Source organism: Bos javanicus, chromosome 2 (genome assembly GCF_032452875.1).
Source record: "Bos javanicus breed banteng chromosome 2, ARS-OSU_banteng_1.0, whole genome shotgun sequence".
Lineage (NCBI taxonomy): Eukaryota > Metazoa > Chordata > Mammalia > Artiodactyla > Bovidae > Bos > Bos javanicus.
In genome coordinates this window covers 103,975,609-103,994,972 of record NC_083869.1, presented here as the reverse complement: position 1 = coordinate 103,994,972, position 19,364 = coordinate 103,975,609, and the positions used below count along the sequence as shown (strand labels likewise).

Here is a 19,364-nt window from a genome sequence, read left to right as displayed (position 1 = left end):
GGCTGATCTCCTTCAGAATGGACTGGTTGGATCTCCTTGCAGTCCAAGGGACTCTCAAGAGTCTTCTCCAACATCACACTTCAAAAGCATCAGTTCTTCGGCGCTCAGCCTTCTTCACAGTCCAACTCTCACATCCATACATGACCACTGGAAAAACCATAGCCTTGACTAGACGGACCTTTGTTGGCAAAGTAATGTCTCTGCTTTTCAATATGCTATCTGAGTTGGTCATAACTTTCCTTCCAAGGAGTAAGCGTCTTTTAATTTCATGGCTGCAGTCACCATCTGCAGTGATTTTGGAGCCCCCCAAAATTAAGTCTGACCCTGTTTCCACTGTTTCCCCATCTATTTGCCATAAAGTGATGGGACCGGCGCACTAAGCGCGGCGGCGCGCGGCTGAGAGGTCCCCCCCCACGTCCCCCACGCCCTCCACGCCCCCCACGTCCCCCACGCCCCCCACGTCCGGGGTCAGGGGCAGAAGCCGGGAGGACCCCATGCCCGAACGTCTAGGCAGAGGCCGAGAGTGCCAGGCTGCAACGGCGCAGGAACGACCGAGAAGAGGAGCTACCCAAGTCCGAGGTCAGGGGCAGCGGCCGGGAGGAGCTATCCCACGCCCGAGGCCAGGGGCAGGACCTACCCCATGCCCGAGACCAGGGGCGGCTGCCCGGAGGACCAACCCCACGTCCAAGGAGCCGTGGCTGCGCGGGCGCAGGAGGGCCTAGAGGAGCTATCCCACGTTGAAGGTCAGGAAGGGCGGCGGTGAGGAGATACCCCTCGTTCAAGGTAAGGCGCAATGGCTGCGCTTTGCTGGAGCAGCCGTGAAGAGATACCCCACGCCCAAGGTAAGAGAAACCCAATTAAGATGGTAGGTGTTGCAAGAGGGCATCAGAGGGCAGACACACTGAAACCATACTCACAGAAAACTAGTCAATCTAATCACACTAGGACTACAGCCTTGTCTAACTCAATGAAACCCCGACTCAACCTACCTTAAAAAAAGAGAATTTACTGACTCACGTAACAGAAAAGTCTGGGCATTAGCTGACATAAGGCTTCTAGGTGCTTGGGCTCGATTGCTGTGTTGATGTTCCATTTCTCCTCATCTCTCAGCTCTGCTGTCCTCTGGTTTTACCTAATTCAGGGAGTCTTTCATCATGTGTTAGCAAGAGGGTCCCAGCAGAGAGATCCTCTTTCCAAAGAGTTCCCAAATAGAGGTAAAGCATTTGTTGAATTTGAATGTGTGCATGACTTTGAGTGGTTGACACATATCATGTTATTTCAGCTGCCTTCCAAGCCTAGAGCTAGAAAGTATGTCCCCGTTTTCTGTGCAAGGAACTAGAGCCATCATTAAGGAGATAACTTGCCAAACGTTTATACCCACACCTGGTAAACGGTGGCAATGGGATTTGAATCCAGAGTTGACTAGCTCAGCCACCACACTAGGTTGGAATTGGCTCCCAGAGGGGTGACTTGGATCACGTGCCTATTTTTGAATCCATTATTGTGTCCACAGCAGGAATCCTCTGATTGACTGGGCTTGGATCACTGACTACTGTTCAATTCCAAGCAAAATAAATGGACTGAAAGTAGATGAGAGGTGTATTTTCCCAAAGGAAAGTCAGACGGGAAAATGGATTCTGGCCAGAACAGAACACCTGATTTCTACTACTCCGTCCATTGTTTCACATGGATTGATTTTGTCTCTTATTCTATAATTCATAGCCCAATACTGGACACATACTAAATGCTGATTGATTAAATATTGATTGATGAATCTTTTGAGGGGGTGGGTTTTGAGGTTAATTGGCTGTTCTTAAATTTGTGATATGTTTCTGGAAAAGGAACTGGAAGTCAAAAACGTTAACTCATGTTTGATTTTACAATGGGTTGTATTGGGGGCAAGAGCGTGGTATCCAACATTTTGTAGGAAGCCTACAAATGCCATAGTTTTACATATCTAAGTGACCGTCCTCGTACGTGTGATGTAAAGTTTCCTAAAATGTCAACAGGCAAGCCAAATACAGTGAAGAATGACCTGCCTGTGTTTTATTCAGGATATTCATGGGAAAGGAGCTACAGGAGGTACGAGGAGAAACTGTGAAACTATGAGGTGAAGGAGTAAAGGACTGTGGAAAGATCCACTGTACTGGGGGCTGGGAGGGGTACTGGGTGGTTCAGGTTGGTTGGATGGAGGGGAAGATTCAGGAACCTAGAACTGGAGTACAGCCTTATGTTTTGAAGGCAAACTGGTTTAATCATTGACTGCCGGAAGAACCATGATTAACAATATAGGTGTAATAATATGAAGCCACGGTGGATGGAGGCTCGCTGATATACCACCATTCTATTCACTCTCACTTATTTATTCATTCAGCAGGTGAAGTTCATGAGCATACACCAGAGGAGCCCACTTCTCTAGGGTGGGTCAGATAAAGCTTTTGGAACAGGTGACATTAAGCTGAGACTAAAGATGATTAGTAGTAGTAGCGTGTGTGTGCTCAGTGTGACTCCAGGGACTGTAGCCCACCACGCTCCTCTTTCCATGGGATTCTCCAGGCAGGAATACTGGAGTGGGTTGCCATTTCCTCCTCTGGGGGATCTTCCCGACCCAGAGACTGAACCTGTGTCTCTTGTGGCTCCTGCATTGGCAGGTGGATTCTTTATCACTGAGACTCCTGGGATATTACAATTCTAGGACTTAGAATGAGACAGAGGGAAAATAGTTCTTTATTCAAAAGTTAATAAATTAAAAAATATTTATTGAGCACACTACATACTAGACCTTGTTGTAGGTACAGGAGATACAGCAGTGAAGAAAATAGACAAAGACCCTGAACTCCTGGCACTTAATTCAAAGGATGGGCAAGAAACAGATAACACAGATACATATGTGTCAGATAGCAAAAAGTATAATGTTGAAAAAGAAAGCAGTTAAGTGATGAGAGTAAGGAGTCCTTGGGGAGGATGATGTCATTTGGTGTAAGGTGATTGTGAAAGGCCTCTCAGAAGTGTTATTTGATCAGAGGTCTAGAGGAAGTGAGAGAGTAAACCACAAGGCTATCCTGGAGAAGAGTGTTCCAGGCATAGAACAGCCAGTGCAAAGTTCCTGAGGTGGGATGTGAAAGGGTATCGAAGAAATACACCTGCAGGAGCAGAGTGAGCAGGGTAAGTGGTAGGAGATGCATGCAGGAAGTAGTAGGGACCAGAGGATGCACAATCCTAGTGGCCACTCTAATGTCTTTGACTTTCATTTTGAATGAGATGGGAGACCAATGAAAGGTTTTGAACACGAGGGCTGTGGACATGACTGGATGTATTGAAATATAAAGGATTGCTTTCCTTGCTGATTTGAGAATTTATTATAGAGGATAGAAAGTGTTAGTCACTAGTCATGTCCAACTCTTGGTGACCCCAGGGACTGTAGCCTACCAGGTTCTTCTGACCATAGAATTCTCCAGGCAAGAATACTGGAGTGGGTAGCCATTTCCTTCTCCAGGGGAATCTTCCCTACCCAAAGACTAAACCTAGGTCTCCTATATTCCTGGCAGATTCTTTACTGTCTGAACTACCAGGGAAACCCATAAAGGAGGGAAATAGGGAGCTAATTTGGAGGCTAGAGCAATAATCTAGACAAGAGAAGAAGATGGTTTGGGTCATGGGGGTGTCAAGAGAGGTTGCTGAGAAGTGACTGTATCCTGCATGTATTTTGAAGGTGAAACCAACTATACTTGCTGCTATGGAATGTGAGAGAAAGAGAGAAGCCAAAGATGGTTCCAAGACTTCTGACTCACAGAAATGGAAGAAAGACCATTGCCGTTCACTGAAGTGAGGAAGGCTATGGGAAGAACAGGTTTTAGGGGAAAATTCAAGTCAACTTTGAACATGTAATTTCAAGATGCCTATTAGACATCCAAGTGGTTGGTTTCTGACCTGCCTGCCCTCCATCTGTGAATTTGGGACAGATGGAAACAGTCAATGCTTTTTAATTGTCTCTGATTCCAGCACTTAAGAGAATATGACACACAGTAAGAATTAACTTTTGTCCAGTGTTGACTGAATGACTAATGGGAGATGAGAGAGGAAAGGAATGTTGGCACCAGAACATGAAGGGCCCTTGAAAGAGAAAGTGAAAGTCGCTCAGTCATGTCCAACTCTTTGAGACCCTATGGACTGTAGCCTGCCAGGCTTCTCTGTCCATGAAATTCTCCAGGCCAGAATACTGGAATGGATAACCATGCCCTTCTCCAGGGGATCTGCCCAACCAAGGGATTGAACCCAGGTCTCCTGCATCATGGGTGGATTCTTTACTCTCTGAGCCACCAGGGAAGGGCCCTTAGGGGTTGGGAAATGAGGAGCCTTTGAGTCTTCCATCAGGGAAGTAACAGGGTCAATGCTGTCATTTGGGAAGACTGACTTCATAGGTGTCCCATCCTGCTTCCAACTTGCAGGAGGCTGTCACCACCTACTCACTGAAAAGCCACTCTCCCAAAAACTTCCTTTCATTCCCAAATTTTCTGATGTCCCCACAGACGGCCTGATCACTGACTTGTGGCTCTGTAGCTCTTCGGACTTGGTGTTTTGACTGGGATTTTCCCGAATTTGAATGTTGACTTCATTTATTGGAAGTTTATTCTCTCTGTATTCAAGTTCCAGTGCTGTGAATCCAGCCCTTGGTACCGGCCACCTCACCAGGCCACTGCTTGACCTGAGGGGTAGTCTAGACAGCAGCGTGTATAGGTAGACAGGGCAGGAAGGAGGGAGGCTGCAGAGAACAGGAGGCCATGGCCAGGTAGGGGGTGGTGGGAATGACTAGAACAAATGCAAACTTCCCTACAAAAGGAAGGAAAGCAGGCATGCTTAGGTTGGTTTTGTACCATTTATTTTCAGTATTATACATGGTCACAAACTTTTATTACCTCAAGATAAATTTTGCCCCAAGCATTATTTTAGTTGATTCTTCACAAACTTTACACCCTTTGCAATTTTTCTTCACACTGACTTTTTTCCCAGCAGGATTCTCACAGATAATTTTTCACAATCAGCTTTTTTTCTTTTCGTTTATATGATGTTATCTTGAATAATAAATAGTCACACAGATGCAAAGAAAGCACATTTTGAAGATAATATTTCATCTTTTTCTAGCTTTGTTAAAAAGCACCCAAATCCAGACCTACACATTTGTTTACTATTAAAAATAATTTAAAGATAGTAATTAAGATGACATTAATTAAATTGCTCTAAACTTTTCTCATTTTGTGGGCATCATGCTCAGTCATGTCTGACTCTTTGTGACCCCATGGACTGTAGCCCTCCAGGCTCTGCTGTCCTTGGAATTTTCTAGGCAAGAATACTGGAGTGGGTTGCTATTTTCTACTCCAGGGGATCTTCCTGACCCAGGGATCAAACCCACATCTCTTGCATCTCCTGAACTGGCAGGTGGATTCTTTACCATTGTGTCTCAGTATTTATTCATTTGTCATCTATTTCAGTTTTTGTATTTATAGTTACTTTAACTCTCATCCTTCCAAGCTCCCTTCAACTCTTGGCAGCTGTGACAATCAGCAAAGAAAAAAAAAATCTGCTGAAGGTGGGATCAGGGGCACCACTGTCAAGAAATCCACACAGGTTAATGTTGCTTTAGCTATAGGTTAAGTCAGAGTTTCCAGACTGCTGAGCCTGTTTTCCATGAGGAGTTTATTAAACCCATAGATGTTGAGCTCCACCTTCAGAGATCTTGATTTAGACAGTCTGGGGAGGCCTGGGAATGTGTATTTTTAAAAACACTTATTTTATTGACATACAGTTGATTTACAATGTTGTGTTAATTTCTGTTGTGCAGAAAAGAGATTTCACTACTACATATATACATTGCTATTGTTGTGCTCAGTCGAATCTGACACTCTGTGACCCCATGAATTGTAGCCTGCCAAGCTCTTCTGTCCATGAAATTTCCCAGGCAGGAATCCTGAAGTGGGTTGCTATTTCCTACTCCAGGGTATCTTCCCAACCCAGGGATAGAACCCACGTCTCTTGTGTCTCCTGCATGGGCAGGAAGATTCTTTACCACTGCACCATCTGGGAAGCCTTATACATGTATATATATAATTCCTTTTCATTTTTTAAATTCTGGTTTAGTATAGGATATTGAATATAGTTCCCTATATATATGTGCTGTACAGTCGGATCTTGTTGTTTATTCATTCTGTATATTACAGTTTGTATCTTCTAATCCCAAATTCCCAATCTATCCCTCCCCTCCACCTCTGCTTTGGCAAGCACAGGCTTGTTTACCATGTCTGTGAATCTATTTTTGTTTCATAGGTAAGTTCATCTGTGTCATAGTTTAGCTTCCACATATAAGTGATGTCATATGGAATTTGTCTTTCTCTTCCTGATTTAGTTCACTTAGTATGATAATCTCTAGGTCCATCCATATCGCTGCAAATGATACTTTTTCTTTCTTTTTAATGGCTGAATAGTATCCTGTTGTGTGTGTGTATCACATCTTCATCATTTCTCTGTTGATGGACATTTAGGTTGTTTCCAAGTCTTGGCTGTTGTGACTAGTGTTGCTATGAGCATTGGGGTGCATGTATCTTTTTGAGTTATAGTTTTGTCTGAATATATGCCCAGGAGTTGGGTTGCTGGATCATATGGCAGCTTTTTCAGTTTTTCAAGGACCCTTCATATTGTTTTCCATAATGACTGCACCAGTTTATGGGAATGTGTATTTTAATTATTAATTAATTATTAATCCCCATGTAATTATTCAGCATCCCTGTGTTTGAGAACCAAAACTGTGTTTTTCTTTTGAATCAGACTGGGTTGGATTTCAACTATTTCATTTCTTTTCTTCCCATGGGTGATATTAATTGCTCTCATCTGGCCCTGGTTTTTATCTATGGGCTTAGCTTATATATGTGTGAGTGTGTGTGTGTGTGTGTGTGTCTAGGACAAATACTAGCTTAAACAGGAGAGATTTAAGTCTGAGTGATATATTTTGATAAACATATTGCATATATTTGACAACAGGCAGATGGTGGTAGCCAGCAGTGGATGATGTGGTTCTAACAGATGGCCACACAGGACAACTGCAGGGAAAGGCTGCTGGGAAATCACGATTTGGGGAAGGGAAAGCAGACAGATGCCCATTATCTGTCCACTGGGAGGCCAATTCTGCCCATGTGGAAAGGGTGGAGCATTGGAGATGGGACCTATGGACTACTGAATTAGAGGCTGGGAGGAAGGGTCTAGGTGTGTGTAGTTGGTTGGAAAGGAAAAGAAGACATTGATTGAGGGAGAGAGGCATAGCAAAAAATAGCTAATTACCAACCAGAATGGTATTATTTCAAGGTATTAATCAGAGTATTCCAACAAGATTTCCAGCTAGTACTTAAAGATCTTCATCCTAATTTCCCAGGATGAGAAATGCTGTGCTAGATGAAGCGCAAGCTGGAATCAAGATTGCTGAGAGAAATATCAATAACCTCAGATATGCATATGACACCATCCTTATGGCAGAAAGCGAAGAAGAACTGAAGAGCCTCTTGGTGAAAGTGAAAGAGGAGAGTGAAAAATTTGGCTTAAAACTCAACATTCAGAAAACTAATATGATGGCATCTGGTCCCATCACTTCATGGCAAGTAGATGGGGAAAAAGTGGAAACAGTGACAGACTTTATTTTGGGGGGCTCTAAAATCACTGCAGATGGTGACTGCAGGCATGAAATTAAAAGACGCTTACTCCTTGGAAGAAAAGTTATGACCAACCTATACAGCGTATTAAAAAGCAGAGACATTACTTTACCAATAAAGATCTGTCTAGTCAAAGCTATGGTTTTTTCAGTAGTCATGTATGGATGTAAGTGCAGAAAGAAAGCTGAGTGCCGAAGAATTGATGCTTTTGAACTGTGGTGTTGGAGAAGACTGTTGAGAGTCCCTTGGACTACAAGGAGATCCAACCAGTCCATCTAAAGGAAATCAGTCCTGAATATTCATTGGAAGGACTGATGCTGAAGCTGAAACTCCAATACTTTGGCCACCTGATGTGAAGAACTGACTCATTGGAAAAGACCCTGATGCTGGAATAGACTGAAGGTGGGAGGAGAAGGGGATAGATTGAAGGTGGGAGGAGAAGGGGATGACAGAGGATGAGATGGTTGGATGGCATCACTGACTCAGTGGACATGAGTTTGAGTAAACTCCTGGAGTTGGTGATGGACAGGGAAGCCTGGTGTGCTGCAGTCCATGAGGTTGCAAAGAGTCAGACACAACTGAGCTACTGAACTGACTGACTGAGTAATAAATCTCCCTTGTTCCTGGGTTTCCCTGGTGGCTCAGATGGTATCAGATGGTAAAGAATCTGCCTTCAATATGGGAGATACAGGTTCAATCCCTTGGTTGAGAAGATCCCCTGGAGAAGGAAATGGCAACCCACTCCAGTATTCTTGCCTGGAGAATTAATTCCATGGACAGAGGAGCCTGGTGGGCTACAGTCCATGGGGTTGCAGAGTTGGACACGACTGAGAGTAACGCTTTCACATTTCACTTTCTGTGAAATGTTAACTGTTAACTGTTCTGTTCCTTATTTTATGCCCCCATTCTGAAACCTTCGTTTTTTATGTTTATATCCTTGCTTAATAGTCTAATCTTGGTGGGAGGGGAAGTTAGATGATTGTTCATCTTTTCCAATTTCATTTGTTTAATAGTCCATCTTTTTTCTCCATGGACTTGAAAAAATAGCTAGTATCTATATACCATTTATGGCCATTATTATATGCCAACAGCATTTAAAGCTTTTTATATTTATTAACTTATTCAATGCTCATAAAACCCTTTTGGGACACATACTGTTATTATTCCCATTTTACTGATTAGAAGTCAAGGCAGAGATAAGATAAATAGTGTATTCAAGAAGTGGATCTGGAATCCACACTATTAATATTAATTAGTACACTTTTTCAGCCACCAGTAATGTATTGAATGATACCCTTTAAAGGCCATATAATTTTGTTGCTAAAATCTCCAGTTGCTGCCAAGTCACTTCAGTCGTGTCTGACTCCGTGCGACCCCATAGACGGCAGCCCACCAGGCTCCCCCGTCCCTGGGATTCTCCAGGCAAGAACACTGGGGTGGGTTGCCATTTCCTTCTCCAATGCATGGAAGCGGAAAGTTAAAGTGAAGTCGCTCAGTCGTGTCTGACTCTCAGTGACCCCATGGACCGCAGCCTACCAGGCTCCTTTGTCCCTGGGATTTTCCAGGCAAGAGTACTGAGTGGGGTGCCATTGCCTTCTCTGTCCTTATCCTAATATCCCCAATATTAAGCACAGTGGAAGACACAATTTAGATACTCAATAAATATTTGTGGAACAAATGAATGAAAACTGCTGCAAATGGGGAAATAAAAGGAAAGCAATTTAATAATGAATTCTCGAAGTAACTTTGCAGTTTATTACCCACTTCATACAAAAGGACTGATCCATAGAATTTGATAAGATAAAAATATGCAATTATTATCTTTCACTCTTAAAGGGATTAAGAGAAGAATTGCTTTGGATTTTAATTATTCCACCACTTCAAATTTACTTCTGAATTAAATATTTAAGTCCATCTGAGTTGTGAGAATTGTTATTTTTAAGACTGGAATTCTCTGCATCCAATAGGGCTCATCCCTTAGGGTGCCAAGGACACGTGAACATCTGTGCTTTGATGACTGAGAACGTGCATGTGGAGACATTCTGCCTCTGCAAATAAAGAGCATCAGGCAAAGCAATTTTCCAGCCAGATCTCTGCGAGATTTTAAAAACTAAAACAGGTCACTAAAGCTGTTGAACAAGTTGAAAAAGAAAAAAAAGGTGTTAACAGTCTCAGCTCTTCATTTTAGAGATTATATCTGAAATTGGCTAACTACCTTTGAAGGAAAAAAACTGATAGGCTCAAGGCAACGATCTACTTTTCTGGATGAATATACATGTGCAGGATGTATGTCAAGGGAATGCTTGAGATCAAGACAGTTCTCTGGTGCTCAGTTGGGGGAGTGATGGGGTGTCAATGTGGCTTCCCATTAGGGGTAGTTGGAACCTCATTGAATGGGCTATACGTTGGAGAATAGGCAGTTCTGCTCGTCAGTGCCCTTGTTTTAAGGTATCTGGGGGGTTTTGTGATTGCTCTGGCCTTCGCTGCTGAGCCCATAGTTTTCACCGAACACAGTCTTCCAGGTGTTCATTTATCAGCTGCCAAGTCACCACAAATCACAGGGGGAAAGGAAAACACAGCTCAGTAGAAAGAGTTAGGGTACAGGTAAGAGGCTTACTTTCTAAGCCTAGACGAATTGTGCCACCTCAAGACCCCAGTTTGTACCATGCTGTGTTTTGACTTAGGGAGCAGCCAATTTGACATGTCTGTGAAAGGAGGGAGTATTGATTCTTTCAGTCACGAAAACTACGTGAACTTTCAGAGCTCTCAAAATTCCCAGGTAAACAAAAGAGGGTCTTGTGTTGTTTTCTCAGTTGGAGTCTGTTTAGAATAAAATTGAGCTATTTCCCCAATGGCTTCAAAAACAGTCATTGATCATTATTTAAACAAGGAAGAGCATAGTGTCAACTTAAATCTATTAACATCTATATTTTCTTAAGGAGTTAGGTTATGTTTTAGACCTATTCGTCATTAAAACAAAACAAAAGAAAACACAACAAAAACTCTTAGTAAAATAAGATTGGTGAAGATTACCTACCCATTAACCGTGTCTTTACAGCATTTTCAAATGATTCATTTAATGAGTAAGCTTTACACATCAAATTTTAATCACATAAATATATCTGATGTTAAGTAAATAAGCACTTCTTGTTGTTCTGGGCAAGTATCCTAATTCCTATTTCCTTTGTTTTTCTAAGAAGTCTTTTTTTTTTTTTTAATGCTGAGAATTTACTTCTAAAAACATGGTGTATTGTTTTGTCTCAGTGCATATAGTGGATAGATAGGTTCTCATCGAAAGATGTTGGGAGTTGTCTGAAGTGATGTCATATTAACTTCAAAAACAGAAACATCAGCTTAACTGACTAGTTAGTTAGGCAAAAAAAAAAAAAAAAAGTCATTTAGTGTTGTCATTTCTTTTTAATTTTTTTGGAGACTTGTGTATATAGAGTCTGGTCCAGTTTAGAAAAAAATAAAGTAACCACTCTAGTGAGAAATTATGGTCTGGTGTTCCGTCTAATTTTAAAGAATGTTGACTCTTCCCAATTAAACATCGTCATCATTGTATCTACAGTAAATGTATGAAAAGCCATGGCTGATAGTTTATAATGATGGTAACTTGTATTTATTGAACTCTCAGATGTTTTGGTTTTTTTCATTAATTTTCACAAATGACTTAATGAAGAAAGATGTATCATCTTTATTTTGTATATGAGGGTTCTGCAGCTTTGGAAGATTAAGCAACTTTTCCAAGATCTGTAGCCAGGTGGAGCTCAGTTTAAAATCCCTACTTCTAAGTCACAAGCTCTTGTCACTACACAATGATTCTTGAACTTTTAGATTTCATGAACCAGCAAAACTTCAAAAAGCAAAAACAAAAGATCCTTAACTAAAATAAACTTGACAATTTTTTATATGTCCAAATAAATAGAAAATAAAAATTAAAAGAAATAATCAGCTACTCAATATAGTTTTATGAAAGCAATGGTGTTTAATTGTTTATTATATTTTAAAATATTAACATATAACATTTTTCATATTACGTTGTATTTCTAGAAGGCCAGGAAGTTGTGAATGTGTTTTATTCCTTATCTGGAGGGAAATCTTACTTTGAGCATGTGTGTAGCTAATGTATCCCAGGACATTTCAACCACAAAAAAGAAAGAAGGTCACATCTTAGAACAAAGAGCAGTTCTTTCTGGGAAAGGACAGTTGGTAACCTTACACCAACATGCTTTTGTAAATACTAGTCCACCTTATCTTTCTCATTTTGTTCAAGACTGTTGAAAACTGCCATGGGCCAGTGGAGGCCTGAGGATAAGCATTTGGGAACCATGGAGAACAAAACATTGCTTTCTTCACCTGTGTTTTCAAGATAGGGAAACAGAAGGATGGCCAGGTATATATTTCAATATCACCTTCAATGATATAAGAAATGGCTATTGCCATTTTGAGGACTGCAGCTGTTCTTCTGTATCTTCTGCAAGTTTCCCTGTGTTATCAGAAAGCACAGCTTTTTCCCCATTCCCTAAGGCAATAGACAGAACTGGGTTTTCCTTTCCTCTTTATTGTTTTCAGATGTTTGCCAGCTCTCAACTGACCATTTTCTTTTACTGATAAATTTGAAGGAAATTACAAATCCCTACACACAGAAGGCCAGAAGTGTCCCTTTAAGCCTCTAGATAACAAAAAGGGACTGTTTCTTTCAACTCTGGAATCAACTAAACAATTGAAAAAGGGGGGTAACTCCATCAGTAGAAGCTGAAATAAATCCATCCCTAGAAACAACCACAGTTCACATAATAAGTCAGTTTCCAGTGTGTATATGAACCTGAGGAACAGTGTTCCTCAGTGTCATTATTAAATTAAATTAATCTAACATTAATGACAACATTACATTTGTGCAAATATAAAACTAAGTATAAATTCTTGATGCTTATGACGCTTCTAATTATAAAACTGAAGTAAATGTACAAATTAAATAAGAATAAAACTCTAAAACCAATGAAAATCAAATTAACAACTTTAATCTGATGTGGCAATGAAGTTTCATTGAAATTAAAGTGCTGTTCCCAGTATGAATATGTTCCTGACAGCCATGGTGCAGGCTTTAGAATTTGGCGTGCCTGTGTAGTTAAGGCAGTATGGTGATCCCAAAGCTTCTACCATGTCTTCATTTGAACTATGGAGAAATTTTGCATCTTGAGCTCATTTACTTTCATTTGGCATAAATGCATCTTTTATTTTATAAATCTCTTAATACTCTGTTAATTGAAGTACTACTTGGCAAAATGATGTTGAACACAAAGACAGAGATAAATTTGCAGCTTCAAAAAAATTTAAATACAAGGGCCATTTCCTATCTTTATATCTCTACCACTTAAAACAGTATGCCAGCACATAGCAGGCCCTAAATAATATATGTTGAATGAATGAATAAATGAATATCAGCTCTGATATAAGGGAGTGAAAGTGAAGTGAAAGTCGGTCAGTCATGTCCGACTCTTTGCGACCCCATGGACTGTAGTTCATGGAATTCTTCAGGCCAGCAAACTATAGTGGATAGCCTATCCCTTCTCCAGGGGCTCTTCCCAACCCAGGGATCAAACCGGGGTCTCCTTACAGGCGAATTCTTTACCAACTGAGCTATGAGGGAAGCAATGATTTAATGCCCACTAGTTTGGGACAGAACTGGCTATGAACTCATGAGGGTAGGGGAGAAAATTAATTTTCCCTCTACTCCCCTGAGTTCTTGGCTAAGACCTTTATGATAAAAGACTAACAAGAAGAAGAAAAAAAAAAAAACCCAGACAAAAGCTTATTAACATGGAAACTGCATGTATACCTGGGAGATACCTAAGGGAAAAAAAATGAGTAACTCCCTGAGGTGGCTTAGAACTCCAGCTTATATACCACTTTCAGCTAAAGACAAAAGTGAGGTCTTTATATGATTTTACTTAGTTACAAGTTTCGTAGCAATATATTTTTCTGCATAGCTTGATCACTGTGTCAATGTATGATTGTGATATATAATAGGAAATAGAAAATGTTTAAGCTGGGACATTGTGTTTAACTGTGGTGTTGGAGAAGACTCTTTAGAGTCCCTTGGACTCCATCCTAGGAGTCCAGTCCATCCTAAAGGAGATCAGTCCTGAGTGTTCATTGGAGGGACTGATACTGAAGCTGAAACTCCAATACTTTGATCACCTGATGCGAAGAGCTGACTCATTGGAAAAGACCCTGATGCTGGGAAAGATTGAAGGCAGGAGGAGAAGGGGATGAAAGAACACGAGATGGTTGGATGGCATCACCAACTCTATGGACATGAGTTTGGGTAAACTCTGGGAGTTGGTGATGGACAGGGAGGCATGGTGTGCTGCAGTCCATGAGTTCACAAAGAGTTGGACATGACTGAGCAACTGAACTGAACTGAAGCTGGGACATTAGCACTTGCCTCTCCAGAAACTTTATTTCATGGATGCCTCTCAAGAGAGAATATAAACAGATTTCTTTTTGTACACAAAGAAACATGACTCGATGGTGCAATATAAATAATACATGCTATTTACAAATAGTGGAAAATCCATATGTTTCAAATGGATATAGAAGAACTTTTCAAACCACAATGACGAATCACAATAACACAGAGCAGATGATTTTTGTGAAACGTTCCAGAGATGTTTGGTAATTTCATTGTCCTGTATTGTAAAACAATGCAATTAAATTTGGTTAATTCTACTAAAGTCAACCTAAAACTATTAAATATTTTAGTGGCTCCATCAGTACTTTTATCCCTGGGACATATCAGCCAAGAATATGCATCATCAAGGGTTATATCGTCTCCAAGGGGCTAACAATTGGTTCGTAGGGGAGGGGAGGAAAAAAGTCTTAGATGTTAAGATGGTTTGTGGCTCTTATCAAAACTCAATCCTACTGAAAAAAATCTTATTATTTAGTGTTTAATTTCTCTCACTAGAGACAATTTAAATTTAACTTCATTTCTTTCCCTTATGGAAGTGCTAATAAAAAAAAATAGCTAAGAAACATTCTCCTATGGATAGAGCAATAAATACATTAAGTGGAAAGGACTGGAGGAAGTGATGGAGCACTGCCTTCTGCCCTGGGTGAATTGCTTCTCTATGTGTCCTCATGGGGCCACTCTGCTCTCATCTGTCTCTACTCTGACCTTTCCCTCTGGTATCCTGCATTGAAATATGACTTAATCTTATATACCAGAATTCTTTCAGTCTTCTTTGTCCCCACCGAGGGTGAGCTGACTGGGGCTCCAGGCTTTAGCTCCAGGATGGGGCAACTGTCTTCCTCCCACTAGAGAGTACCTCTTCCCAGCTCCGGCTCAAGCCAGAAGAAAGACTGTTCCAGGCCCCTCCCGGTGCCACTTGGGATGCCTCTCTCTTGGCTGGGGTGGCCTCCACTTTTCAGCTGGTGCTCCATCGGCAGCTGAATAGGTCTTCATATCACTGACTGATCCAATGGGATGCTTTAGTTCTGCTGTTCATCCTTTGAACATTTGAAGAAAGCAGCTTTGATTACTCATTCTGTAACAATTAATAACTGAAAATTTACCTTCTCTTTGTTTTTGGCATATTTGTATATACCAGTTTCTTCATTGCCTTCAGTTTGACTGGTGTGTCTGAGTTAATTTGAATCTTTATTCTCAATGAATAAGCTCTGGACTTGTTCATATGTATTATAGTTCTGGGCTCTCACACAGTGCTGGTGATAAAATAGTTTAAAACTCACTAAAAAATGGAATGAAATGTTTAGCCTTACTTCATCTCTAAAAATAAAGGGGGTGAGGAGATGTTTTGGATGGATACATTAGGTGACCTTACATACCCTATGTGTTGGAAAGAATCATTGCCCACTTGCACATGTGACCAGGCTGTCCTAATTGCCCTGTGAGTGGCCAGACTATTCAGATAGTCAGTGTGGGTGTGGGCCAAACAGTGACCTGAAGTCAGGCAATCAAACTGCAACAGCCTAGCTGGGACCCTTCTGCTATTATATGGTTAGGCCCCTGGACACCTGCTTCATCTGAGGAAACCCGAAGGTTGTTTCAAGCTCCTGAAATGGTGTCAAGCTTCTCTCTGTTTCCAAAGCCAATTATTTGATGTAATAGTGACCTTCCACTTACAGGTGGGTTGGGTTCCAACAGTTTAGTTCAAAATCAGTTGTTTTCTATCAAAAGTAATGAGAAAAGGAAAAAAAGCCAGCCCGTAGAAATCTATTAAATTTAAACCTTGATGAAATATCATACATTTGTAATGAAAAGCAGTAGAAGAATCAAATATTATAATACAAAAGTGAAGATTGTGCTTGCAAATCCATTAATTATAATTGAAAATAACTGAATTAATTAAGAGTTTCTTATGTATATAACATGGCTTCTATCATGGCATTTTTTAAATCTTATGAGGATGAGAGGGAAGTTAGAGATTTGTGGAATTATTGAGAGGAAATTCTCAGGACATTTAGAGGCTTTATATGTTAAAGAATAATTTTACTTTAAAACTCTCTTTAGATATCCATGTTTTACAGATACCAAGCAGCCACCATAGGGTTCATTTTTATTCACAAAGAAGGAATACAGAGAAAAAGAGAGAGTGTCCTGGGTTGGGTTTCCTGGAATTGAGTCTGTTGAATTCGTGTACAAGAAGATTATTGGGTAGTACTCTTAGGGCTTCCCTGATAGCTCAGATGGTAAAGAATCCACCTGCAATGCAGGAGACCCCGGTTTGATTCCTGAGTTGGGAAAATCCACTGGAGAGAGGATAGGCTACCCACCCCAGTATTCTTGGGCTTCCCTTGTGGCTGAGCTGGTAAAGAATCCACCCACAATGTGGGAGACCTGGGTTTGATCCCTGGGTTGGGAAGATCCCCTGGAGAAGGGAAAGGCTACCCACTCCAGTATTCTGGCCTGGAGAATTCCATGGACTGTATAGTCCATGGACATGACTAAGTGACTTTCACACTAGACCCCAGGACTGGATGTTTGGCTGAGATCCACCTCAGTGGATGCTCTTTCCCTTGGTTGAGCTGGTGGAGATCATTATCCACGGGTTACTGGGATCTTGAGCCAGGTGATCCCCTGTCCCTGAGAAGGGAAATGGCTAGCCATGGCAGACAGTCCACTATTCCTGGTCCTGGAGAATGGACTGTATAGTCCATGGGGTCGCAAAGGGTTGGACATGACTAAGTGACTTCCACTTTCACACTTAGGATAGACCCTTTTGGGGTCCACTTTTTGGGGTCCACCCTTTTTGGGTCCACTTTTCACTTTCATGCAACCCACTCCAGTGTTCTTGCCTGGAGAATCCCAGGGACGGGGGAGCCTGGTGGGCTGTAGTCTCTGGGGTCGCACAGAGTTGGACACGACTGAAGCGACTTAGCAGCAGCAGCAACAGCAGCAACCTGTGCCTGATGTTGAATGTAGAGGACCTTGAATTAAATTACATGCTCTACCTTGGGGTTCCTGCACATAGAAGCAGGCTGAAGCCTGTGGTGGAGCAGGTTGAACCTTGGTGGTTCCCCCAGATTTTTGGAATGGGACAAATTTTTTTTTTTGAGGGAAAAATCAATTTTATTAATGAGTTTTTAGATTTCTATAACATCTAGCATCTTTCTATAAAATAGTTCTTTATGGCAGGCAATTATTTTTGATGTCAATATGGAACTTCCTGTATTAATTTTTGATGTCAATATGGAACTTACTGTATTTATTAATTTTTAATTTTGTTGTGTTTTAAGGATTTTGTGACACCTTCTGAACCACCTGGACATGCTGGGTATTGTGGCAAACCCCACTGGGAATTGTTGGACTCTCATACAGAGCATTGCCTGGAACAGACAAAAGAAGTAAACAGTGGCCTTTGCTTTCAAGGAGATGATGATTTAATTTTGAAAAGAAAGAATGCAAAGCAAGCTGCTATTTCTAATGTCAGGAAGTACTATCCCTTCCAGAAAAGGCTTCTCTTAAATATGGAAAACATATTAAAAAAGAAGTGGGAGAGAGAAGGGAGAGGGCAGGCAACAAAATCATCTTTCCTTCTATCCCTAGAAGGATAAATAGCCTGAGAGTCTGGAGTGAGTTAGCAAGCTATTTTATACAAAGTCCGGGAAATCTCCCGTTTTTAAGTATTACCTTCTTGTTTATTTTGTCCTTGTGGTACTTTGGAATGTACATTTCTCAGATATTTGAGAGGCATTCTGTAATGTATATTCCAGGCATCGCCTCTTACTCATCTTTTGGTGTAGTCCATCTGTAATTGACTGGTGTGCTTTTCCGGAATCTAGGTTTATCTTTGTTTGGGAAATAATTGCTCGATATAGGTGACCCTGTTTTGTATTTTTTTGTTCATAAAAGACATCACCATTGTAGAGTTTGATTTTTTTGTTGTTGTTGTTTTAAAAACTGAGCTCTTATGACTTGTCGAAGAATATATTTGCTGCCTAGAAAGTGACTTCCTCTACAAATCAGTGTTTGGTGGAATCGGTGAAGAGAAAGCGTGCCTAGGGCCTAGAAGGAGTTGGTTTCTTTTTATCTCTTGTTCACTCTTCACAGGCTCCAGAGAATCCATGAAAGGAACTTTCTCCAGCTCCTTTCCAATTCAGTGAGCTGATCTTGCTTTAAGCCCATGTTTATGTTTTCATTCCTGCCGATATGGTTGGGGGTGCGTTAGATAAACATAAGATGTAGGAAAAGTTTATCTCGGAGGCCTCCTTCCCTCTATAGAAAACTTTCTCCTCTTCCTGTCTGTCCCTTCAGACTCCAGGCTTTCTCTCACACTGCCTCAGTTTCTCCTCTGCCCTTTCTTCTAGACCACCCTATAGGTGGTGGTTCAATATTCTTACCTGGCTTTCCAGTTTATAACTCTACTGTTTAAACTTGCTCTTTTTGGGTTTCATTATTTCAAGGCCTTGTTAGAAGACTGGCCAGTTTGTCTCATAAATCAGTTCACGTCAAGCTGTTAATGGCTGATAAAAACCAACTGCAAAAAGGCACCGGCTTAAAAACAACCCATTTCCATTTTATCCGACTGGGATCTTTAATGCCTTTCCTCTGTTCAGGCCTGCCAGTATGGCTTGTGTGTAGGGAAAAATTCACAGAATATGCATTCCATATTTTCCTGGAGTTTCACATTAACTTGATTTTTTTTTGGAAGGGAACCCACTTTATTTTTACATTAAAGCAAGTAAAGAGATGGGTTTCCCTGGTGGCTCAGACAGTAAAGAGTCAGCCTGTAGTGCAGGAGGCCTGGGTTTCATCCCTGGGTCGGGCAGATCCGCTGGAGGAGGAAATGGCAACCCACTCCAGTATTCTTGCCTGGAGAATCCTATGGACAGAGGAGCCTGTTGGAATATAGTCCATGGGGTCACAAAGAGTCAGACATGATTGAGTGACTAACACACACACACACACACACATACACACATACACAAGTAAAGAGATATATTATAGTAGAAATCAAAATTCTCCGTATCTTAAAAATCAAGCATGAGCAAACAAGACACTTTTAGTTTTGGTAATCTACTCTGGGCTAGTGTCTGGGTCTCCTGGAGTTTGTTTTCACTTCTTCTGTCAAGGATTCTTGAATGAAGCCCCGAGAAGCAGTAGCTTAAGCCAAGTTATTTTTCACGGTCGGGCTCTTTAGG

The 19,364-nt window shown here is 41.2% G+C and overlaps 1 long non-coding RNA gene across 1 annotated transcript; it reads left to right on the top strand.

The window, feature by feature from the left end:
* Positions 1 to 466: 466 nt before the first annotated feature.
* On the top strand, positions 467 to 17,733 carry LOC133228602 (uncharacterized). The gene is made up of 3 exons (XR_009730286.1): positions 467 to 1,214; positions 2,055 to 3,825; positions 17,460 to 17,733. It is a non-coding gene; the product is annotated as an uncharacterized LOC133228602 (long non-coding RNA).
* The last annotated feature ends 1,631 nt before the right edge of the window (positions 17,734 to 19,364 follow it).